We start from the raw sequence: 25,434 nt of genomic DNA on the forward strand, positions 1-25,434 counted from the left end.
TTTATTCTTACTTCTAACACATCCTAGTTTGCTGTACTACCTCATTCCTTTCTCCAGTGTTCATTCCTCTTACAGCCTGCAGGGAAATGGCTTTTTATTATGGTATTCAGTGTCTTTGAAAGGAGGTCCTACAGTAGAAGGTTTAGTGACCAGTGACATAGATCTTTAATTGTATCATATACCTCTCTTCTTCCCAGGTCACATAAGTGTTCCTTGGGGACTGAGCTGAAATGGCTTCAAATATAGCCTCGTATCTGACCTAGAATCCCCTTGTCTCTGGGACCTCCAAGGCTGAGCTGCTAGGACTAGTCCACCACACAAGGTTACTTCCCAATTTAGCCAGGGGTGTCCTTAGAGGTCCACATGTCTTTCCTATATAATCTGGCTTCTTTGGGGAGACATAACATATCCGATACATATACCACTCATCCTGTTTATAGTATTACAGGCTTTTTCCCATTGGACTCCTGGGCATTAAACAAAATCCTTTTATTGTTTTGTTTTCTGTTTTTTATTAGGTGTCCTTAAGCATTCCATACCAGTTTCAGAATCGCTGTCTGCCTGGAGCAGAGAAGACCACTGTGGACTTGTCACTTCTTCGTCCATCAGTGTATGTCTCAACTTTGGCTCAGGTAAGACATTTTCTTGGATGTTCATTTCTTTACCTAAAATTTATTTGCTTATAACTTACCTCATCTGCAAGGAATTTGAGATAGCTTATAAGAAAGTCATAATTAACAAATTAGTAAAATACATAACATCAGAACCAAGTTAAGAGATTTCCAAAAAGGTCAACACAGGTAATAGGATTGATGCTTATCTCTAAGGTTTCAGAAAGCCAGAATGAAATGGAAAACTTATGTAAGATGTATAACTCATGTTATTAGAAAGTAGAAACTTTAGCTCTTTAGGGGAAACAAATATATAAATAATTTTAAACTTTAAATAGATGAATTAAGTGACGGAAAATGTCCTTAATAAAATATTAACACAAATATAATTAATTGAAATGCTTAAGAAACTTGTTGAGTATATCGAAAGTATCTCCCCACCCCCCGCCCCAGAATCATATAGCTTGGTGGTGAGGATACAAAACACGATATTGTCAAAATCAGCCTATAGAGATTTTACATCTCCTCATCATGATGAATTGGCTTATTAGAATCAGTAAATATTTCTTGTTATGCCTATTACTAGTCTAACACCCTTTTCTATGCTATGAAGCCCTGCAAGCAGCTTACGTTAGGGGTTTATCATGTATGAAACTTCCCATTTTATTTAATATTATTTTCTCAGTAATAGAAAAGAAGGGGTGTGTGTGTGTGTGTGTGTGTCTGTGTTTATTGACTAGGGATGAGTGGTATAGGTGATGAAAAAGAGCAAGACTTAATTGTTTGTATTGTATTATGTAAGGCCATGACTTGGGGCCTTACCCCAGGATAAATGGTAGTGCCAGCTACTGAAATTGACAAATGGCTGGAAAAAATAATGAAATCCCCTTTCAGGCATGTTAGGTTAGAAATGCCTACCAGACATTCATATCTTACTCAACCTTTGTAACAGGTGATAGTGTGTTGTACGAAATCACTTCAAAAGCTTTTCTTTTTTGGTTATTCTCCCTTTTCCTTTAATTATTATCAGCATTTTGGTCTTCTCACCACCATTGGTGCTTTTCTCTTGTGATTGCCTGTTTTCCCATGTTATCATGACCACATAGAACTTGAATAAATGTCTCGATGCTGATTCTCCACATATCTTCTCAGCATGGATCTTTCTCCTGAACTTTACAGACTCATTGATTCAATGGAACCTCATGCTAAAAATGTCTCAAACTCTACTTAACCAACTTTCCCCAAATCCCTGTTCTTTTCTCAGTGAGTAGTATTAAATATCACTTGAGAGTTAACTGTGTATCTATCGGATACCTGATGAGCATTTTATATCCATTAATTCATTTAGTCCTTACAACAATTTACTAGGGTAGGTGTCATCCCACTTTGCATATGAAGAAATGGAAGCCATTTAGCCACTTAGGTAAGTGGCAGATTGGGGGTCTAAACTCAGGTAGGTAATCCTTTCCAGAATCTAGGCTCTTAACCTAAGCTATACAGCACCTTTGCTATCACCATCTGTTCAGTCAACTAGGTCAGAAATCTGGGAATCATTTTAGCTTTCTTTCTCTTCATATATATGCATTATGTTACCAACTCCTCTTAGCAGATCATGGGTCCATTTCCTTTGTTCTATCCCCACTGCTAATCTGTAACTTTAAATCTTCATTATTTCTAATCAGAACTATTTCCATATCTTCCTCTGTGTTCAATCTTTTATCTCCTTTATAGGGCTGCAAGCAAAATTTTTATAAAATGAAAATCTGATCATGTTTTTTTTCCAACTTAAACCCATCCATTATCTTCTCCCTGATAGGCATATAGCCTAGTGGTTTAAGAATTCGGGCCAACTGATATGGGACTGAATCCTATTTTGTACTTATTTGATTCATGTGCAAGCTTATTTAGAGTCTCTACCCTTGATAGCCACATCTTAAAATGAGGATAAATAGTAGTATTCATGTTGTAGAGGTCTATCGAACATTAAGTGAGAATATGCAGCACATAGCAAAAACATAGTATATATTGCAGGTGATTTATTGTTGTTGTTGTTGTTATTTTAGTGTAAAGGCAAAATTCAATCTGAGCCTGGCATATAAAGCCCCACGGCACCCGTCTCCTTCTTTGGTCTTATCTCGCACTACTGCATTCTACTGTACGTCTACCAGGCCCAGTGAAATATTGTATGTCTCACACATCTATGCTTTTGCATGCTTCCTGCCTGGAACCTTGTTTCCTAGCTTGGAAACCTGGCAAAATGTTTCTCATATTTTAAAACTTGATTTAAGAAACATGTATCACCAAGTCCCTCCTGTTTCCTCCTTCCCACTCTATTCAGGATTGAGTATTTTCTCTCTGATGTTCTTTCTATACAGCACAAATTTCTCTCATAGTACCAAAGGTATTTAAATGCAGTATTTGTCTACGTATCATCATTCTTCTTTCAGACCCTAAATTGTTCAACATCAAAGAGTTTTACTGACCTTTTTATTCCCAGGACAGAGCACAATGGCTAGGATATAACAGACACCAAAGATCTGAGAAACACATGGAAAATAGCCATGTTACTCCAGATGAGGCCAAGATCACCAGCTAACCCAACAGCTCATCAAAGACACAGGAGCAAGTCTGTTCTAGAGCACTGTCTGGTTGAACTGCAGACTTATAAGAAATAATTTGGGGTGTTGGTTTCATGACAATAACTAACTGAAACAGATAATAAATACAAGCACCTGGGAAAGAAAGTAACTTCATTTCAATGCTAGATTTTCCATGAAAACAATATCAAAACAGACCTTAGAAGAAATAGTTTGTCTTCATCTATAGGAAAATAAAAACAGTTCATGAAGGGAGTAAAAACTCACAACATTAGGAGCTTTTCATTCCAATTATAAAAAGTTCAAAATCCAGCTCATCACTGGCTCCTCCTCCGTTTTCTTAGCAGGCTACTGATGAGAGTCATCAGGGACTCAGAGGCATCCAGTTATTCTGTAATAGTGGAGAGCAACCGTGTGTGATGAGTGTCTAGGGCACAATGGAAGTCAGTATAGCTACATGTACAATGTCAGGGTTTTTCACAACGCTTCCCAATTAACTTCCAGAGAGCCTGACTACAATATCACCAGCTGCTCACTCAATCAATTTCTACACATTTTCCTGAGCTAAATGGGGCTTGCATGACTGAATTTGCATAGGAGTTTTCTCCAGTTGCAATGTCATAACTAGCGGGTGAAGTATTTGGAAATCACTTTTTTTCTGCTTTGTGGGGCATTCTCTTTGATTTTATATCTTCCCTGTCTCTTTCTCCAGCATTGCTTTGCATCTGTAAGATTTGTTATTTTGGAATGAGTCAAAAACCAGTGATGAGAGGAATAAGGTGAACTCCTCTCTTTTCATAATTTATTCATTTATTAATTCATATTTTTGCTAGATACAGACTGATTGTCTATTACGCGTAAGATACTGTGCAAGGTGCTAGGGATACAAAAAAAAAAAGAAAGTTTTTAATGCCACAGACTTACTATTTTAAGGAAGAGTCTGGAAATATATAAGTAAAACACAGATAATGTTAGGGGGGCTCCAATTTAGGGAGGATAGTCAGAGAAGTCTTCTGTAAGAAGTTTCCATTTAAGCTGTGGCCTGAAGGACAAGAAAAAGTCAGCAATGGGAAGACTTTGGGGAAGAGAATTTAAGGCAAGTAGAAACAGTGACAAATCTCTTTTATGGAGAAAAGTTTATTGGGTACAGAGCCAACAGACAGCCAGGCCAGTGGTACTGCAGTGTAATATAGAAATGATAAGAGGTAAGGGAGAAAAGCTAGGCAGAGAGTAATTCATGCAGGGTTCTGAAGACTATGCCAGTAATTTGCATTTTACATGACCTGGGCATTCCAATGATTGCTTTTGCATTTCCTTACTTTCCTAACACAATAGATCAGACAAATGCAAGAGAAGGACAAAAGAACTGGCAACTACAATGATACAGGTGAAACATGTAGTCCTTGGACAAAAGACCTGATAGTGAAGATGAAAGGGAATGGACAGATTATGTATTCTGTGTTTTGGAGGTGAGACTAGCTGATCTAACTGAATGTATGTTTTGGAGGGTTTCTTTGTGGACACTTTATGAGTATAAGCCTTAGATTTGGCTGTAGTACTCTACCAGCCTCAAACCATAAGTGATGATTCCATACAGTGAAGGACATTACATCTTACCAAGATCAACAATTTTGGTTGCCTAATCTTTGTATAGGTAGAGGTAAAAAGTTTTAGATTGGGCCCAGGAGAAATATCTGTTTACATGTACGGCAAGGGCAAAGATGTAGAAACTGAAACAGTTCTATAGACAAGAAATGATTGAAAATTTCCTTAAATTTTCACATTTGATGCCTGTTGTAGCTAAGATGAGCCAATGCACAGGAAAAGTAGAATTAAACCTAAGTTAAACTTTATAGATACATTTCTGGGAAATACATCTGCTCTGTTCATATACATGATATAAACCAATATGAACTCTCAGTTCATACTAAGCAACATGCTAAGTGACTTATTGACTGGTTCATATTAGGTAGCAAAGGAGTTGACCCTTGAATGCATGTTGGGTATGTTGGGGGTCCTGACACTCCCACATAGTTGAATATCTACATATAACTTTTGACTCCCTAAAAACGTAACTACTAATAGCCTACTGTTGATCAGAAGCTTATAGATAACATAAACTGTAGATTAACACATATTTTGTATATTATATGTATTATAAGCTGTATTCTTACAATAAAGTAAGCTGAAAAAATGCTATTAAGAAAACCATAAGGAAAATACATTTATAGTACTGTACCATATTTATTGAAAAAAATTTATTGAGGACCTGATTAGTCAACCCCATAGTGTTTGAGGGCCAACTGTAATCAGAAATCAAACAAATCCCAGATAATAGAATATTGTTTACTAAAAGTAGAAAAAAGAATAACACTCCAACTGCTAGTATTCAACATTTTTCAAGTTGAGATACAATGCATAAATGGAACTAAATTCTCATGCTCTGCAACTCAAAAGGCTAGAATACAATTATTGAAAAGCTTTATTTATGGAAGATTTGAAAAATGATGAGATTTTCTTGGGTTTAAAAAAATCATAGGAAAGGAGCACCTGGGTGTCTCAGTAGTTAGACGTTCTGCCTTTGGCTCAGGTCATGATCCCAGGGTCCTTGGATAGAGCCCAGCATCAGACTCCCTGCTCAGTGGGGAGCCTTCCTCTCCCCACTGTTTGTGTCCCTCTCTCGCTGTCAAATAAATAAACAAAATCTTTTAAAAAAATCATCGAAAAAAAGATTATGAATACAAAGAATACAGTGACTTATATAATTGTGGTAAGAGACTAATAGTTTCCCACATGTCCATGTCCTAATCCCTGAAACCTGTGAATGTTACCTTACAAAAAGGATTTTGCAGATGTGATTAACTTAAAGACCTTGCAATAGGGAGATTATCCTGAATTACCTAGTTGGGTCCAATGAAATCATGAGTCCTTATGAGAGGGAACAGGAGGGTCAGAGATAGAGAATTAGATGTGGTGAAAAACAAGATTTCAAAGCGAGAGGAAGATTTGGTGATACTATACTTTCAACATAAGACGAAGGAGGGGGTCATGAGCCCCATGAGGAATGCAGGGGGATTCCAGATGCTGAAAAAGCAAGGACACAGATTCCCCCTTTTAGGCTTTAAGAAAAAGCAGCTTGGCATCCACTATTGAACTTCTGACCCTCAGAATGCTAAGAAAATAAAAATTGTATTGTTTTTAAGCCACTGAGTTTGTAGTAATTTGCTACCGTTTGTAGTAATAAGAAACTAATACAGTAATGAGAAAAGGAAGAAAAGGACTTTTATACAAGGACAGCCATTTATTTGAAATTAAAATTAGGATTGAAATATTTAAAGCGTTTGTGAAATAAAAAATGAAACTATTGAAAAGGATTGTGGATCCCATGCAATATGGTATCTCTACTATAAATAGAAATTATTCACGGAAAACTTACAATGTCAAATGAAGAAAACAGCAATGCACACTTAATGCAAAGCATTTAACTAAAATGTGGCAGTTCACATGTAAATGTTAGACAAGGATTTCTATTTAACAGGAGATTATTTAAAGACTGCTTTTAGCAATGTATCCACAAAGGTTTCATGTTCTATAACTAGACCATTTACAGTCTAAGGTCCGAAGGACTTCAGTCTATGGTCAATAATAACTATTAACTGGAAAGTTCCACATAGTGACGTCATAAAGGAAGACTAGATAATACAGATATAATTCATGAATATATAGTGTGTGTAATTTATCTGGGTGTGTGTGTTTATGTATAATCTTTAGTGTCTCTTAAATATATGTTAAAGAGGAATTTTCTCAATATGAGAAGATATAGTAAAAACCAATCACCAGGGGTGCCTGGGTGGCTCAGTGGGTTAAAGCCTCTGCCTTAGGCTCAGGTCATGATCCCAGGGTCCTGGGATGGAGCCCCGCATCATCTCTGCTCAGCCGGGAGCCTGCTTCCTCCTCTCTCTCTGCCTACTTGTGATCTCTGTCTGTCAAAGAAATAAATAAAATCTTAAAAACAAAACAAAACAAAAACAACAACCAAGTTGTTTAATGTTTAACATGCAAGAAACCTCCTGCATGTTGCTTAATTTTGCTTTTAGAATATTAGGCCATGGTATTATGATTTGGTCCTCTGATAATGAATTCAGAAATAGTCTGGAATCTATAAAGAAAGAATTTCTAATGGAAAATTTCAGATAAATCTTGTATAGGTCACATTATCCCCACTGCAGCTAGAGCCTGCTCAGCCAACAGCATGAAATACTAACTCTTTTCAAGACAATTACAAGATTTTCTATTTTCCTTAGTTCTTTTTAATTTCAGACTTCCTGAAATAAAATGCTGAAAATGTACCTGTATATTTTCCAAGAAGTAGAAAGGAAGAAAGAGCCTTTTATCAACAATTACCAGCAATGCCAGTACAGATACCCCAAAGCGAGGGCAAACATCTGATTAATAAAATTGAATCACTTGTAAATCAGTGGTGAAGTGTCAGGTCCTTGAATAGGTTGGAGGATTTATTCTAATGAAAGAATGGCAATAAAGAAGCATTTACAACTGAAATGGGGATGGAAGTAATTAAGAGCTCCTTTGAAAACAGAAGGATAAATGAAGGCGTTGGGTAAGGCTAGAGTGTTAATAGGAGTTAACAAAACAGCTGCAGACCATTTGTCTTGTTGATTGGCTAACTTTATGGATTTTTTTTTAAGGCAGCATTCCATTTAAAACCCTATGGTAAACATAAATATTTATCCAAATGATATGATCATAACTCCTGTAATCAGATGTCAAATATAAAAGTAACACCATATTAAAAGTCCACAGAAAACATCTTTTTTCATAGTGCCAGACTGAATATAATTTTTGAAATTGCTAAATGCTTCAATACAGAAACAAAGTATACCAAGTTTTTTAAACAAGTTATAGTGATTGAAACATATGAAGGCAGATTTAAATTTCCATCAGCTCACTTTTAATATTTAGCTATTTTAGCTTAAATCTTACTGTCCTTTCTGGCCCAACTCAAATCTTTTCCTGAAATATCTTTGACAATATTGTCACAACTCCTTATTGGGCTTATAAATTGTATTATGTTCTTAGTTCACTTTTAATAAATAGCTCATATTCCAAAATGATGTAAATTTCCTATTGAGGACATAAACATAAAATTTCCAGGTTTTGTATCCATGGAGAAGTATCAGTTGAGGATATTTGAGTGCCTGAAAAAAAGATCCAAGCTTGCCTAAGCAGAAAAAAAGAAAGGAAAGGAGTATTGGCCCACTTAAATAAACAATTCAAAGGTAGATTTTTACAGTATTAATCAAACAAGGAGGCCATTAAACAGATGATTGTAATTCTGTATTGGCCTACAAAACCAACCAAAATCAAACACTGTGAATGAATAGCCTACCAAATACTTAAGTAAACTCAAAATGTTTAAAATGCCTCATTTTATCTCTAGTAACACTGGAATGGGGGCTTAAAAAACTTTTTTTTATCAAAATCCAGTTTTCCCCCTAGTTTAACTCCCCTTCTTCATTGGACAAGTTTGAGTAAGCTATTACCTTATGACACCAGGGCTCCATGCTTTCCTTTCCATTCCCAGAAAGAATAGCTAGAGTATTTCCCACAAATAATAGCAAAAAGATCTCATTATTTCTCACTGGTTCTGACTGTGATCTCCTTTGTATCTCTAAAGTAATTATTTTGGTCAGAGAAATATAGTAAAATGATTGGGGAGTCTTAGTTTACATATACCACGTATGAGGTAGGCATGTTGATAATCTAGCTTCAGATACAAGTGCTGAGGATGGGGAGGAAAAGTGGACCATAGAGAGAAATGCTAGATTCATTCATCAGAAGGAGAATGAATGGATTCTGGATGTACAAAAATTTTGTTTTCTGCACCCCCCCATATTTATTTATTTATTTATTTGAAAAGATGCATCCTAGGGGAGCATTCCAAAATATACATGAGAATGTGTTTACTGGGGGGAAATGAGGAAGTAGATTTTGGTCAAACTGGGGATAGGTCTGAATGCCAGGCTAAAGATTTGAGGCATACTCTTCTCAGTAGGCAATCATTGATGAAGATTTTGAGCAGAATATCACATATATTAGGTATCTTTTCCTAATTATTATTAAAACATAGAGCAATGAAGATAATATAAATGTTGTAGCTACTCTCTGCCTGGTGTGCATTTTGTGTGTAATTTTTTTCCCCGCACTGCTTTATGAGGTAGGTTAGAAGAGTCATTTGAATAGAAACAGAGTCTCAGGATAATTTCATAATCTGCTTCATTCATGTAAATAGAGAGGCTAGCCATTCCTTATTCTGTAATCCCAAAGGACCCCTGAAGGGACCACCAATAGAGTGTTCATCAATTTTAACTCACTAGTTCATAGTACAGGGGACAGAGAACAATGGGGATTCTCTCATGGAGAAACAAAACCGTAAACTCAACACTCAGCAATCTAAGAACATACTTATTTTGGCATTGTTAACTTCTTCCATACATGCCAGGAGCCTTTTCTAAATTTTATTTCCCAAATACAGGGTTTTGAAACATTAGTTCTGCCTATCAGGTCTTAATGACAGAGAAATTTCATATTTGAGTTCAGTTGTCCTCTCATTATTAGGGATGAAGTCTCCAGGCACCCATGACCAGAGACTATCTCTTAAACATTCTCAAGGTTGAAAAACTGCTTCAATGTTTTCATTTTTAAAAATCTTCCTTCTCTTTTGCTGATATCCGAATTCCTTTATAATAAAAAACTACATTGAGTTATACTGCATTATATTCATTGTACCTATCACATTGCTCTCTTATTTGGTTGGATTTTCTAGTAGTCAGTAAATGTTTATTGCATAATATCTGAATGATGGTTGAAAGAAATCTTTCACTCTTTAATATGGATTCTGAATAGCTAACGCTATCTTGAGAAAAAACAAAACTGGAGATTATCACACTTCTTGATTTCAAACTCCATTATAGAGCTATATTAATCGAAACTGACACAAAGACAAATGGGACAGAATTGAGAGCAGAGAAATAAACCCATACATACATATATCTGATCAACTAATATTTGACAGGGGATACAAGAATACTCAACAGGGAGAGGATAGTCATTTCAATAATTGGTGTTAGAAAAACTGGATATCCGTATTGGAAAAGAATGAAATTAGACTCCTACCCCACTCACAAAAACAAAATCAAAATAGATCATGAAACAATAAAACTCCAAAATGAACTAAGAAATTCTAACTATAGAATCCACAAAGAGGGGCACCTGGGTGGCTCAGTGGGTTAAGCTGCTGTCTTCGGCTCAGGTCATGATCTCAGGGTCCTAGGATCAAGTCCCACATCGGGCTCTCTGCTCAGCGGGGAGCCTGCTTCCCCCTCTCTCTCTGCCCGCCTCTCTGTCTGCTGTGACCTCTCTCTGTCAAATGAATAAATAAAATCTTAAAAAAAGAAAAAAAAAAGAATCCACAAAGAATGAAATAAGTTCCCTCAGAGCTCAAAAGTACAGATCAGGATGTTGTCTTCAGCTTAACAAAGGCAATCACGACAATTCATGGTCCTGTGCCCCAAGTGTCCACTTATACCTTATACCTTAAATACCCCTAGTTGAAGTAGCTAGCCCTACAATGTGAGGGCTAACATTTTAGGTAAAGTAACTTCTTTTAAAAAACTGTCTTTAGTTTCTAAGGCCCAGCCTCCAAAGTTGCCTTCCTTTCATACAACCAACCTCTGATATCTCAATTTACAGCATCAGTGTGCAGAAATAGTTCTCCCAGTCCATTTGCAGGAACAGGAAGTTGGGGGTTTGCCTTTATAGTTAAATGGCCTCTCCTGGTGAATTTCCAAAAGTAATGAGACTCCCTGGATCTAACAGATAGAATAATAATTTCCTAAAAAATATCCTGTTGGGACCCTTTGCTAAAACTGAGATGAACAATAAGCAAACAAAAGTAAATATTTTCCTTAGTATCAATGCACACACAGCCACACAAACACACACACATACACACACTCTCTCTCTCAAAAAAATAAAAGCAATTTTTTTTTTTAAGATTTTATTTATTTGACAGAGAGAGATCACAAGTAGACGGAGAGGCAGGCAGAGAGAGAGGAGGAAGCAGGCTCCCTGCTGAGCAGAGAGCCCAATGCGGAACTCGATCCCAGGACCCTGAGATCATGACCCGAGCCGAAGGCAGCGGTTTAACCCACTGAGCCACCAGGCGCCCAATAAAAGCAATTTTTGACCTAGATGCAATACATGTAAAAGTCATGTAAAAATATAAGGCAAAATGTCAACAACAGAAACATGCTTTTAAATGTTAAATAATGGGATGCAATAATAAAAAAGATAAGTCAGGTTAAATGATAACTAAGGTACAACAAAATAGACTAAAGACTAAATAAAAAGGAAAGGTAAGAAAATTCAGTAAAAATAACTGAAATATAATAAAACAGATGGAACCAAATATCTAAAAAACTATAATGAAAGGTACACCTGGATATCTCAGTTGGTTGGGTCCGACTCTTGACACTTCAGCTCAGGTCACGATCTCAGGATCATGAGATCAAGCCCTGAGGCAGGCTTGCACTTGGTATGGAGTCTGCTTAAGAGTCTCTCCCTCTCCCTTTGCTCCTCCCCCAACTCTCACTCATGCACAGGCGCCCTCTCAAATAAATAAATAAAATCATAAAAAACAATCAAAATAAAAGATTATAGTGATAAAATAAGTTCATTTAAAAGTTTTAAATTCAATTAATGAAAACTTGGCCAGTTAACATTATTATACAGTAAAACAATTTGAAAATTATCTTAAAAGGATCAAAGAATAAAATATTAAATGACAAAGAAACAAAAGGACATTTTAAAAATTGGAAATTATATTTTTTATAAAAATCCAAAAGTCAATGGTTACTTAAGCTCAAAAACTTTAATTTCTCATAGAGAGTTATAGGTTTCTGAAGATACCAATACTTTTTTCCTTATAAGACACACACACACACACACACACACACACACACACACACATACAGGCCAAACTTAGAACAGTCGGTGTTTGCTAGAGGCATTGGAACTGAGTAGGTGAAATGGGTAAAGGGCGTCAAAAGATATAAACTTCCATTTATAAAATAATGAGATTATGGGGATGTAATATATAGCCTGGGACTATAGTTAATATCACTGTATTACATATTTGAAAGTTGCTGAGAGAGAATTTAAAAGTTCATGTCCTGAGGAAAAAAAAAAGTTGAAACTATGTGAGGTGACAGACTTTAACTAGATTCCTTGTGGTATCTATTTTGCCATATATACAAATATCTAATCATTATGGTGTATGCCAGAAACTAATAGAGTGTTACGTCAATCATACCTCCATTTATAAAAAGACAGTTTGTTGTAATACAGTTGTTGTAAACATTTCCTAATGTCATGATTCGGAGACCCAGAACAGGGTTCCAATTCATATCCCCTCCCTTTTTTAAAGATTTATTTATGTATTTTAGTGAGAGAGATAGAGACTAAGTGAGCAGGGAGAGCAAAAGAGAGAGAGAGAATCTCAGCTGATTCCATGCTGAGTGAGGAACCCGACCCAGGGCCTGATCTCACAATCCTGAGATCATGACTTGAGCCAAAACCAAGAGTCGGACCCTCAACTCACCAAGCCACCCAGGGGCCCCTAATTCACACCTCTCATTGCAAAATGGTTCCTTCGGTGTCCCCTGTTTAAATGAAGCCTCCTACAGAAGTCCTTAGAGGTGGGGCGCCTGGGTGGCTCAATTGTTAAGCGTCTGCCTTCAGCTCAGGTCGTGACCCCAGGATCCTGGGATGGAATCCCCCATCTGGCTCCCTGCTCAGCCGGAAGCCTGCTTGTCCCTCTCCCACTCCCCCTGCTTGTGTTCTTTCTCTCTCTGTATCAAACAAATAAATGAAATATAAAAGAAATAAAGTCCTCAGAGGATATCCTCTGCTCAGGTTGTTGGAGGGCCTCCTGCAAACCTGCTTGCCTTGACCTGTTCATTATCTCTGGATTCCAAAATGCTCTGCTGCTGAACTTCCACCTACATACTTGAACCTGTTTTCTCAAGAGCCTTGGATTTCAGACATTGTTTTCAAATTATGATGTAACTTCTCACATTAATAATGATATTCTTGAATACCAGGGGAACTGCAAAGGCCATTTCTAAGATAATAATTATTAGTGTGGCATGGCACACAGTTGTTAAAAGAACCATTTTGCAGGTAAGGGAATAAAAATAGGACGGTCAGATGGCTTGCCTAGCAGCATCCAGTGTGGGAAACTGGAGTATAAGCCCTCAGTTTTCTAACTCAGTGGGTTTTCTCTTCTGACACAATTCTTACTTTTGGAATGAAAAACTTACCTGTGAGGCATTTTGAGGTATTTCCTCTGAACACCTTTCCTAATGGAAGTGAACATGTCTCAAGTGTACAGTAACATTATACATGAAGGTAAATTTAAAGAGAAGTAGGACTTTTGTTCCTTCAGATGTGTATATTTGCAAACAGAATAAAACAAAGGTCTTTGGTGTCACCGCAAAATTTTATCTAATTATTTTTGCTAATTGGAACATCAAGGATATTTAAATCCATGTCAAAAATTGTCCCCATGTTTAAAAAATATGATGTAAATGAATACCACAGAAGTGTATAGAAAAAGGAAATAGTACTATTGCTTTGCTTGGATTGAAAACATCAATTGGTTCATCACAGAAGACAAGATTATCTTCAAATATTTTAGAAAAATGAGGTAGGCCTCAAACATTACCAAGAGGTAGAAGTCCCAAGCTTGTGAGGATGACAGTTGCTCTAGTTTCATAATTATCCTGGACTCATTGAAAATTTACAACTAGACTTTCATGCTCTGGGAATTCCATTTCCTCATTAAACTTTAGGAATATGAGCTCTCTCGTATGCGTCTTCTGTACTGGGGCCAACCACAGAAAGGGCTGTGGGATGAGAAGTTTGTATGGTGCCAAATGAACAACAGGTGAAATAATCAGATAATGAGTATATTCAGGTAGTGAAAGTGAAAGGGAGTGTGAACAAGCAACAAAATAACCACTGTCACTCTTGACATTTCCAATTCTTTGACTTAAGGGGCTACCAATTAATACTTGAAAATAAAATTTAAAAACTCACTTAAAGGCTATTATATAGTAATGAAAAGTCTTGCTGAAGAGCCCTGGTAACCAGCAGCCTTATGACCCAAAACAAGATGACTTGCCATTATCCTGATATTGTACCTCATGCAATTAGTGGAAGTACCGATTAGTCCCTAGAAATGGCAAATCCGGTATACGGTGGATGTAATGCCAAAGACAGAGAAAGAGTGACACTTAGCAGCATAGAGCTGCATAAAACAGATTTAGACATAAAACAGATTCTTACTACAATTTCATAAAAAAGAGAAACAGCCTGAAAAGGACTGTTTTAACAAGTTAAAAGAGAACAGTCTCTGGGAGCCTATTCTATGATCCTGTGTTTCTGTGGTTTCCTTTTCCATGTGAGATTTGGCCTCATTTTATAAAATGACATTTAATTTTTATTATGTGAGTTTGGCTTCAGTTTATAAGTTCTAATACAGCCCTCGCTGCTGGAATAATTATATTCTGAAACTAAAAGAGGCACAAAACATGGTAAGACATTATCACACTGTATTGTAATCCCACGAGATTATAATTTTGTGAGGCTATATAAAGGTAGGTCACCTGCGCTAAAAACAATCACACATTTCAGTGGCTTAATATAATGAAAGTTTATTTCTCATTCATATCATACTGCAAGGTAGGGAGAGGTTGGGGGAGACTGTTCCATGCAGTCGTCAGGAATGCAGGCTTTTCTCATTTGGATTCTCATAGTCATCTTGATTACTCAGGCATAAAGGAAGAGAAACAGAGAAGGGCTGAATGAGAGAATTTTATGGGCTCAGCCTGAAATGGCATATTTTATTTCTTTCCATATGCATTCCATTGTCCAGAACTCAGTCACGTGGTGAGTTCTGATTATATGGGAGACTGGGAAATGCATTCTAGCTAAGTGCCAGGAAGGAAATGAAATGAGATTTGGTGAGCACATGGCCATCTGCTATAGCCCCACCTCTATTCATCAAATGTATATTTTATTCTACTCACCACAGCCCAGTCTATGCTTAGCACCGTGCCAAGTAAATGAGATGTACTCAACATGCACATGCTACCATTTATTGAAAATTTTTACGTGACAGGCATTGTGCTTAGATGTTTCAGTCATTAATTCATTAATCCCTTCATTCAAAATATTAATTTGGCATTTATAGGAGACATTTTCTGTGTAATATGCTGAATACAATAAAGACAGTGTCTTCGCTCCTTGGAATTTATAGTCTTATGGGGAAGATATATTTTTAAATGTGTTTCTTAAATAAATACAGGCTGCAGAATAATAAGAATTTTTTTAAAGTTGCCAATAGAATAATTGGGAAGAAAGGCTATTTTTAAATTATTATTTTTATATTTTTTAAGGAAAAGGACATTTAGGTAAGATCTTTGTGGAGATGTTGTTAAAAAGAGATTTGAAGGATGAGAAGAAGCAGTTTTGTGACAAGCTAGGGGAAGAGCATAGCAGGTAAAGGGACTAATAAGAGGAAGGTCTTCGTGTGGGAATATGAGGTATAACAGAGGAACAAGGAAAGACCTCTGGTGCTGAACCATAATTAACTAGGAGAAGGCTGTAAGGGGAGTGTGGAGATATCAAAGACCAAGCCAGGTTAAGGTAAAGAGATTGGATTTTATTCTCAGTGTAAGAAGATAAAATAGAACATTTCAGACAAGGGCTTGATCTTATTTATATATTCTTTAAAAAAAAAAAAAATCTCTCCAGGAATTTGTGAACAGGGTTGATAGAGAGGCACAGATGGAAGTTGGAGGTTTTAGCAGTAGTTCCAGTAAATTATGATAAGCATGATGGTTTGGATTTGGCAGTAGAAAAATGGAACAAATTAAAACTCGTTTCATTCATACAGAAGGCAAAGGAATGAAGGGCAGCTATAGTGGTGTGGATTTGCTCAACTGTGGGGATGGTGGTATCATAGTGGGATGGGGAAGAAAAAGGGGAAAAGAATTTAGACTTGTACACCTTGGAATCAAGATATAGCAGCAGAATTAATAGAAGACTTCATGAGGGGGCATCCATAATCATTAATACACTCAATGATAGAAAAATGTCATTTGAATTGAGCATTCAGTAAGGGTTCACTTGGGAGGGACAAAGAAGGAGATATTAATTAATACTCTAATAAAGCACTTTTTTTTTTTTTTTAAGAGAGAGAGAAAGTGCACACACACAAGGGGTAGGGAGGTACAAAGGGAGAGAGAGAGAATCTTGAGCAGCCTTCAGGCTCAGCATGGAGCCCAACATAGGGTTCGATCTCATGACCCTGGGATCATGAATTTTCTTGATTAATTCAGTCCATATCTATTTATGTAAGTACATTTATGTAAAATTTTATCATGCTATTTATAATTCCATTTTGGATCTCAGATTTCCATTCTCTGTTTCATTTTCTTCTAATGAGATTAAATCCATTAGAAATCCCTCTTATGAGGAAATATGACAAACTCTCAATTTTTTAATCTGAAAAATCACTTTGAAATATATTTTTGCTCTGTGCAGTATTTTGGGTTGACAGTGGCCTTGATAGATATTAAATATCTGTAATAACATTAAAGATACTGTTAACTATTTTCTGATCTTTAAAAACTAGCTGGTAGTCATTACTTTTGAGGTAGCATGCCTTTCCTTTTTGACATATTTTCTTCTATCCCGCTGCATTTTTGATATTTATTTCAGATCTTTCAGGTTATTACTTTTCCTGTAGATTCTTTATGATATGTTGTTCAGCATCACACTGTGTTTATAATTTTATTTACACTATTTTTCATGTCCTGATGTAACATATAGACATTTTTTGAATCTGGCTGAATATTTTTATGGTCTCCTTCTCCATTTTTTTTACTTCCATTTTCCTTTTTTAGTTCTTTAAATAAAAGTTCTTTTTAAACATTCTAAATCAGGTAATTCCAATACCTGAAGTCTTTGGTGATCTGATGTGGTTTTCCCTTGTTTCTGCCGGTTCATAACTGGTGCCAGCATTTACAATGCTGATCTTGTGAACCATTGTTGCCCAGGTAGGAGGCCAGTACTGTGCATTCCTCCAAAAAAGATTTGTGTTTCCTTCTGCCAGGGGCACTCTCAATCTTGTACTTCTTTCAAATGAGCTTCTCGTTTCAAATCACCTTAGTTTAAGCAACAGATGTAAATTCAGGCTGCAAACCCTTAAAAGGCCTAGATTATGAGTCAGAATCCTAAAAACAGATCTCTTTTTGAGATGTACAATTTTTCTTCCCTCATTTCTTCTTTTCCCTCTTTCTTCTTTCTCCTCTTTCTCCATGTTTTGCTTCTTCTGTCTCCAGGTATGGAAAGAGCAGGGTTACACCCAGCCCCCTCAGTGAGATTGTGTGGCTATGTCTCCTTGTCTCCTGTTTATTCACCTTTTACTGGATCAATTCTAGGTTATCTTCTATTTGTGCTCTGTGCCACTTTAAAAATAAACTCAATCTTAAAAACAAACAAACAAACAAACTCAAAGTTACAAGTCATTGGAAAATGCCCTTATGAAAGCCAGGTTGAATAATTCTCTTATTTCTCTTGGACCCTGATCTCATCTTGGTTTTGGCTCAAAGTTTTCTTACCACATGCCTACTTAGAAATGAAATTTCAAAAGTTCATTTCAAGATTTTCACTAGAATTTGTACCCATTTTCTTTAGGAAGGTCAATTAGAGGATATAGCCTGCAATGCTACCAAAAAGATAATTTGATGGACAAGAACTTCATGGTGAATTAGAATTTTTTTTTTCTTAACTAGAAGTTTAAGGTACAGAAATTTCCCTTCTACTTTGAATTTTACCATTCTGAAAGAGTAGGGAAAAGTAACAGTAAAGTAAATACGTACATATGTGGTGGAATAAGGAATGGATTTATGTGGCTAACGATAAAATAAATTTCAACTGAGATCCAGAAGGATCGTGCTCATATAAAAATCAGCTGAGCCTCTGTAGCTTTTTGTTGTTGTTTTGCTGTTGTTATTGTTGCTGAACTATAGTGAAAAAAAAAATATATCAGAACCAGGCCAGCAGCTTGAAAAATTATCAATTAAATTTTCTCATTAGCTATATTTGGTTCCTTAATTGGCCTTTTTGACTGTGTAATTTCAAGTGATAATTATTTGTGGCACTAGCCCATTCCTATATCAATGTTATCTCTTAATTAATTCAAGAAATTGACTTAACATTTTTTTCTATCTTCAGACACAGAAGTAATTTGTGAGTTACCATTCCTTAGACAGCCCAGTCAGCAGCACTTTGAAAAATGACAGTAAGAAAGTCTAATCTTACAGACTTAACATCACAATAGCATTGATAATAATCTTGGGGAAGCTCTGCTAAGGAAGAAGTGTACATATTTGGTGTGAAATAGAAAACCATGGGGTTACAGATTAAAGGATGAGAAAAACATGAAAAACAGAATGTTCATTCATCTTCAACAGAGAACTCTCAAATCTCAAAAACACTGAATTACAGTTACACTAAAATACTTTACATAAATGTTAAATATATATATATATAATATATGTATATGTATATGTATATCTATATAAAGTGCTGACTGTTTGTTTTCAACAGAGAAAGTTAGCAATGTGTGCTTTGCACCCTCCATATTTCTCCTTGAATTGTTGAAATTTGGGAAACATTTCCAAGGTAGTGTTTCAGTGGTCAGTAATTTCCCATACCTGAATAGGAATTTTCACTCCTCAAATCGAAAATGAACTACTGAGGAGAAAAAAAGATGGTTACCTAAGAAAAGAAGGTAGGAAATTGCCCTTTAGTCATATAACTTCGGATTCTTTTTTTTTTTTTTTTTAAGATTTAATTAATTTATTTGGCCGACAGAGATCACAAGTAGGCAGAGAGGCAGGCAGAGAGAGAGGGGGAAGCAGGCTCCCTGCTGAGCAGAGAGCCCAGGGTGGGGCTCGATCCCAGGACCCTGAGATTATGACCTGAGCCAAAGGCAGAGCCTTTAACCCACTGAGCCACCCTGACGCCCCTAACTTTGGATTCTTACTTCAGATGCTACTTTCCTGACTAAAAGCCTTTTCTAAACCCAGAGGGCTGTTGTCCCTGTCCCCAGTCTCTTCCCCAATTCATGACTAATACTTTTCTTATATCCACTCTTCAAGTATTTTTACAGGTAACTCAGTCCTACAAAAGGGATAGATGTTTACGTATTTGCTAAATTGGCCGTAAGGAAGGATAAGCCCCAAGGATTCCTCAAAACAGTGTCTTGGGGTTAAGTGTTTTATAATTTAGGAAAGAAACCCAGGGTGCTGCAGACTAGTCAGGAAAAAATCTTCCCTTTAGAGCAAGATACGGAATCAAGAAGAACTCAGATTCCGTCCTTAGGCTAGCAACTCTAAATCAGAAAATAATAATAATAATAAAAACTTTATAGTAAACTTGTAATATAGGTATCAAGTCAAACTCTAACGTAATGAGTAAAGGTGATACTCTAGACAAATTTTCATAAAATCAGGAATAAGACAAAAATTGAACACTGAGCTAGAAGCAAGATCCAGTAAAATAAAGTGATGTGTACGAACTGAAAAGCCAGGACCAAAACTATTAGTATTAAATGAGAAAATGACTTTATACTGATAACAATCCATGGAATCAATTTAAATAATATTTCTTTTTTAAATTAGAGTTTAGCAAGGGTACAGGTAAGTAAAGTGAAAGTAAAATATAAATGGCTATGACATCCTAGCATGTCAAATTATTTAATTTCTATGAATTTATAAGAAACAAGTCTTTCATTTTGAGGAGGAGATGATAAAATTAGAGAAAGATAGTAACTTTAATTTGTTAAAATCTCAGCGCCAGTAAGTGACAGAGATGCCACTTGCATGGGTATCTTGGTTTCCAAACAGAACAACTTACACCAGAGGTCGCTGTACTTTTCTCAAGGTATAGAGGAGATGTAAACGTGAACAAAGATTAAGGTACACACAAGTAAATTCTTCATTGTTAGTATTTTCATGATTTTTTTTTTTCCATTTGGATGCAAGGGCCCTGAATTTTTGTATTCAAAGAAACATTTCATGTTATTTAAGGGTACTGACCAAGAGGGTCTTCATGATCCCTTCAGTTTGACAAAACTTGAGACAGCCTTCGCCTGACTCTACGCCTCTAACCGCCCTTTTCTTTGAGTATTTACATTAGGAACTTGTCACTGTAAACTTTTTCTCTACACTTCTGAAACATAAACCTTTTTCAAGGCCTCTTGCCAGTTTTAACGCCCAGGTCTGTCTTTCTCAGGGACTTGGGAGAGACATCCTTTTGAAATAACAATCATCAAGGAAGATGAGGTTTCTCTCTCCCAATCTTTGTGGGGAGAATAAGAGTCCAAGTTGGGTGGGCACTTTGCTTCAAGCTGTAAAACCATCTCATGTCATGAAGAAATAAGAAAGTTTATTCTTTCTTTGGGTAAACGAATTAGCAAACACAGATGGCCTAAAATTGTCCCATTCTGCCCTTTGCTCCAGCAGAACTGAAATCAAAGTTCTCTTCTCTCTCCTATTACAAGAGCCTTGAGTAAAATCTTCTCTGACTGTTTAATAGTGTAGTACAGTTTACTTTGACATTATCATTTCCCCTCTTATTCCTACACAACACCCTGCTCAAAGACATTTTTTATATAAATTATTAAAGCTACTTATTTCATTTGATCTTACTTTGATTTTTTAATAGGAAAATAGTTGTTGTCACTTAACATTATTTCTTCTTTAGTTGTTTTGTTAGTCTTCCTCTTGCTTCTTATAAAAGTTCTTTCAATCCTGCAGCAGTTGCTAATTGCAAAGGCTACATAAAATCTGATTTGCACAGTTTTGCATCTGAAAAGCCACTGTCAAACTGTCAAGTTTTTAAAGAGACTATTGCATCTTCTTCCTTGTTTTCCTTTCTTAAAGGTCTGCACAATTTCAGGCCTTTCAGAGATGGAATGTTCCTCTCTGACTTGGATGTGAAGAAAAGCGGTATGAAGTTAGTGGGCCAACATCCTAAAAGATTAGTCCGACCATTCTATGCACATAATTACAACTAATTGAATTAGTCCCACTCCTAGCAAAGAAGTAAAATCAATATTATAATTAAAACTGCGTTTCTATATAATTGGATTTTCAAAGGAAACCTGGAAGAGGGGAAGACGGAAAGTGTTTCTTATGTGTAAAAGTAATTAATATTTGTATTAAGTTGATATCTTCAAAATAATCCTGCAGAAATTTGTGGCAGTATCCTCAATTTCATTAAGGAGAGCTGATTATAGGAGTTCACTCCTTAGCGAAACCATCCTTACAGCCAAAGGCTTTCTCTCTGTTGCCACTGAGTTGTCTGGATCACTGGCTTACTTTCCTATCTCAAATATTTCAGTCAGGTTCAGCATTAGGATTTTCAGGGGCTATTTTATTAAAATGTGTTTTTCAAATCATACCCAGGATTTTTTTCTTTCTAGAGCAAAAGAAATCAATCTGGAAGAACTGGGCAGCTTAATAGTTGATCTACTAGCTCTTTCCCTGGAGCTCACTGCCTTCCCTTTGAGTGCTTTTTGCCACATTTCCAAATATAGATGGAATTCTTTTTCATAGTGTGATGTTAGAAGAGACTCTCAATTTATTAAAAAAAAGAAAGAAAGAAAGAAAGAAAGTTGTACGACGGGGGCTATCAGAGAGCACCATTTGGTACTGTTCCTCTCTTGGAAATTAGTGATTTAGGAAAGTCCAATAACATTTGCAGTCACATCCCTCTGTCAGAAGACTGTGAGGGCCTGAGTTGGAAGGAAACAGTGTACATAGACAAAGGAGACATAGTCTTTAGACTAAAAAATGGCCTCTTTAGTTGGGAATAGCACAAGTCATACATGCAAAAATAAAAGAAACAAACAGAGAGTGTAGGCCAAGTAAGTGGCATAGCCATGAAAATATGCAGGTATGATGAAGTGGACAAATTCTTGTTAAAGAAGACCTGGTTCAAGGTTATAACTTGATAACCATGTCCCCCAAACATGTAAGGCACTTGATCTTTGTAGGCCATAATTTTCTTATTTCTAATTTGAAATGTTGAACTAGTTTAGAATGTCTCATTCAATTCTGAAAGTTCAGTGAACCTCAGAAAAGGGATATCATATCTTGGGCTCATATGGCCATGGATGATTGGACCTGGGGCATAAGAAACATGAGGTACCATTGAATGATTGAGAGGATGTTGTTAGATAAAGGATACAAAAGGGAGACAAAGCATGAGCAAAAACAAAGCATTACTATTTCTGTTGTGTTCATTTATGTTGCCGTAGGGCTGGTCACAGTACCTGGAACACAATGGACAATGTCTAATAATGAAATAATGAATGAACGAACTGGGAAATGTTCCCCTTGCCTGTGAGTGGGGTGACATCTAAAAGATCACATTATGTATTCGCTTAATTAAATGACTCAATGAGAGATAAATTTGTGCAGAAACTTTCTTTGGTAACTTGTAATGGATGAAAGTGAGCATTTTACATCTCTATCCTCAATTTCTCTAATTTGAATGCCAGAACTGTATTTCAAAATTTCCAAGGTCAAATGATTAATAAATGGCAAAATTCTGAGCCATCCTATGAAATTCCCTCTTCTATGTCAGTGTCTAATCTGGAGAGAATCTTCTAAACTGTTTCTCAGTTGTCCTGTGATGTCCTACTTCATCCTGCCCCGTTCTCCCCTGCATCCTTGACGTGGGTTCTGTATTCCATTGCAGTTTTCCAGTTCTTAGCTTTCAGGTCAGATTCTCCCGTAAATGATACATGCACCCTCTTCTGAACTGCTTCCCATGCCCAGGTACTTTTTCCCCTTCCCATACCACCTTTAAAACTTCCATGTTCATCGCAACATCTTTTTTCCTCTGAAGTCGCCTTGGGTGTGCTCTTAACCAGTTATCTCCAGGATCAATTTTGGATTCTGGAAAAAGGGGCACATTGTTTTGATTTCCCCTGAGCCTGCTGAAGTTGTAACGTTCAAAACAGAAATGCCCTGAGAAGATATCTTTCCTTGCATAACACTTCTTGGCAACAGATAAATTGTTTCTCTATAGTTTTCTCTTTGAATTTTATGTTGGATCAGTTTTTAACTTGGAGACCATTCTCTTTTGAGTAATACTTTTTCAATGTGTCACACCTTGAGATTTATTGCACCAATACATCATCAGAGTGACAGCTGGCCCTGATGATGTATAGCTTAATACATCATGAAAGCAATTTTTCATTCAGGTTACATATTACGTAGGAATGTTAGTGCTTGTATTTTAAAAAGTATAAATTTATGGGCTTACAACAAATAAAACTTTCTGAGAGTTTGTAAAACTCTTGGATCTGTCCCATATCTAGCTGGGCAATAAAATTAGCATTGGGTCTTAGTAATACTGAGTGCCAACCTTTTTCTGCATAGCAAAAGATATCTTCTATATAAATGCTTATTTTTTTCAATAGGAAATATGTGCACTTGATAAGAGAATTAAAAATACAATGGTATATACAGTGAAGACTAGCTCTTCCTTCTGTCCGTATCTGGAAGCTATCCAGTATCCCTCCCCAGAGGGAAAAACTTGCCAACTCTTTTAGAGATGATGTAAAAATATAGAGACACCTGTGTGTGTGTGTGTATGTGTGTGTGTGTGTTTCCCTTTATATGCAACCAGCAGTATATTCTGCATTTTTTCCACAGTTACAAATATAAATCAGAAATTGCTTCATATATTTACAGATAGATTTTTTTCCTTCTTTTCGGTGATAGCACATATCCTATTATTCTCCCCTATTCCAAAGAGATACTGCTTTTCTATAGAATAGCCACTTTTCTTTATTTCATGGACAGAGTCCAAACTAGAACAAGAATGAAAAAAATAAATGACTAGAAAGAAAATGGGAGTTACTTTTAGTTTTTCCTCATTCTATGATACGGAAATATATTACCCTTTTTATGATAGCATACTATTCTACTGATCTCTTTATGATTTTGACTCAAGGAGAACTCATTTTCATTAATAAGGATTTAAAATTTTTATTTCAGATGAGATGTTTAATTAAGTGAATCTTACCAAAGGTGATAAAAACATCTACATTTTTTTATGGATAAACTAAAGCTGGGGAGAAAGAAGAGGAAAAAAAGTAGAAAAACTGAAGTGAGATTGAGTGTAATACATTTTAAATAATAAGTGGCAACTCTTAATAGAAATGTCCCAAATTAATACATCACATTCATTACTTTCTTTATTTTTACTTAGGAACTTGCTTGGAAAATTCAGCTTTAGTTTGTGTCATGGACAAATTAACTATAATAGGGAAAATGGAATTTTTTTATAGCCTCTCAAATGAGGGAAGGTAATGAGGAACATGAGAAATTCTGATATGGAAAATCTTAGTCTTTAATCCAAGTTATAAAAGTAGTTACAATTGAAGGTCTTGTATAGAATAGTTTAGAAGGAATAAATCTCTCCTCAAAAGTTTTGAGAAAACTGACAGGTATTATGATTATTATTATAAGCGAGTTACCTCTTGTCCATCAGTCCTGCCTTTAGTTTTAGCCTTGCCACCTCCATGATTTATTTTATATTGTCTATCATGAATTCATCAATTTCCTCCTCTAGTATTTGTCATGGCATCTCTTTTAATAATTAGCTATGAGTCTACAGAAGACAGACATTTTGAAACCATAGACATTAGTATATTTTTGGCAAAAATACACAAATTTTATTTTCTCTTTTGTCCTTCCCTTGCTTGACCTCCTTCATTTAGCCAACTTAGGAATGCTAGAGTGGACAGACCCTTAAGGAGAGGATTTTTAAAAATTTTTTTTAACTCTCTTAAGAGAAGAAGAAGCTAACAAGTATTGCTGCAAGTCAAGTTTATACCATGTGTGTGCACACATGCACTTACTTCCAACCTTCAATTCTCTCTTCTCCTCCCCACCCTTCTGGGAAGCATAATATCTCTAAGTAAAGAATTATAAATATCTGAAGAGCTGATGTGAAGAATTTAGTTTGGAAAGAATAGGAGAGAAAACATTTTA

At 36.0% G+C, this 25,434-nt stretch overlaps 1 long non-coding RNA gene across 1 annotated transcript in view; it reads left to right on the top strand.

The window, feature by feature from the left end:
* The first annotated feature begins 529 nt into the window (after positions 1-529).
* The window catches only part of LOC122917555, a 112,112-nt gene continuing 87,207 nt past the window's right edge, over positions 530-25,434 (top strand). Inside the window, exon 1 of the long non-coding RNA XR_006386402.1 lies at positions 530-632. This is a non-coding gene — a long non-coding RNA (uncharacterized LOC122917555). The remainder of the gene's footprint in view (positions 633-25,434) is intronic.

Source organism: Neovison vison, chromosome 9 (genome assembly GCF_020171115.1).
Source record: "Neovison vison isolate M4711 chromosome 9, ASM_NN_V1, whole genome shotgun sequence".
Taxonomy (NCBI): Eukaryota; Metazoa; Chordata; class Mammalia; order Carnivora; family Mustelidae; genus Neogale; species Neogale vison.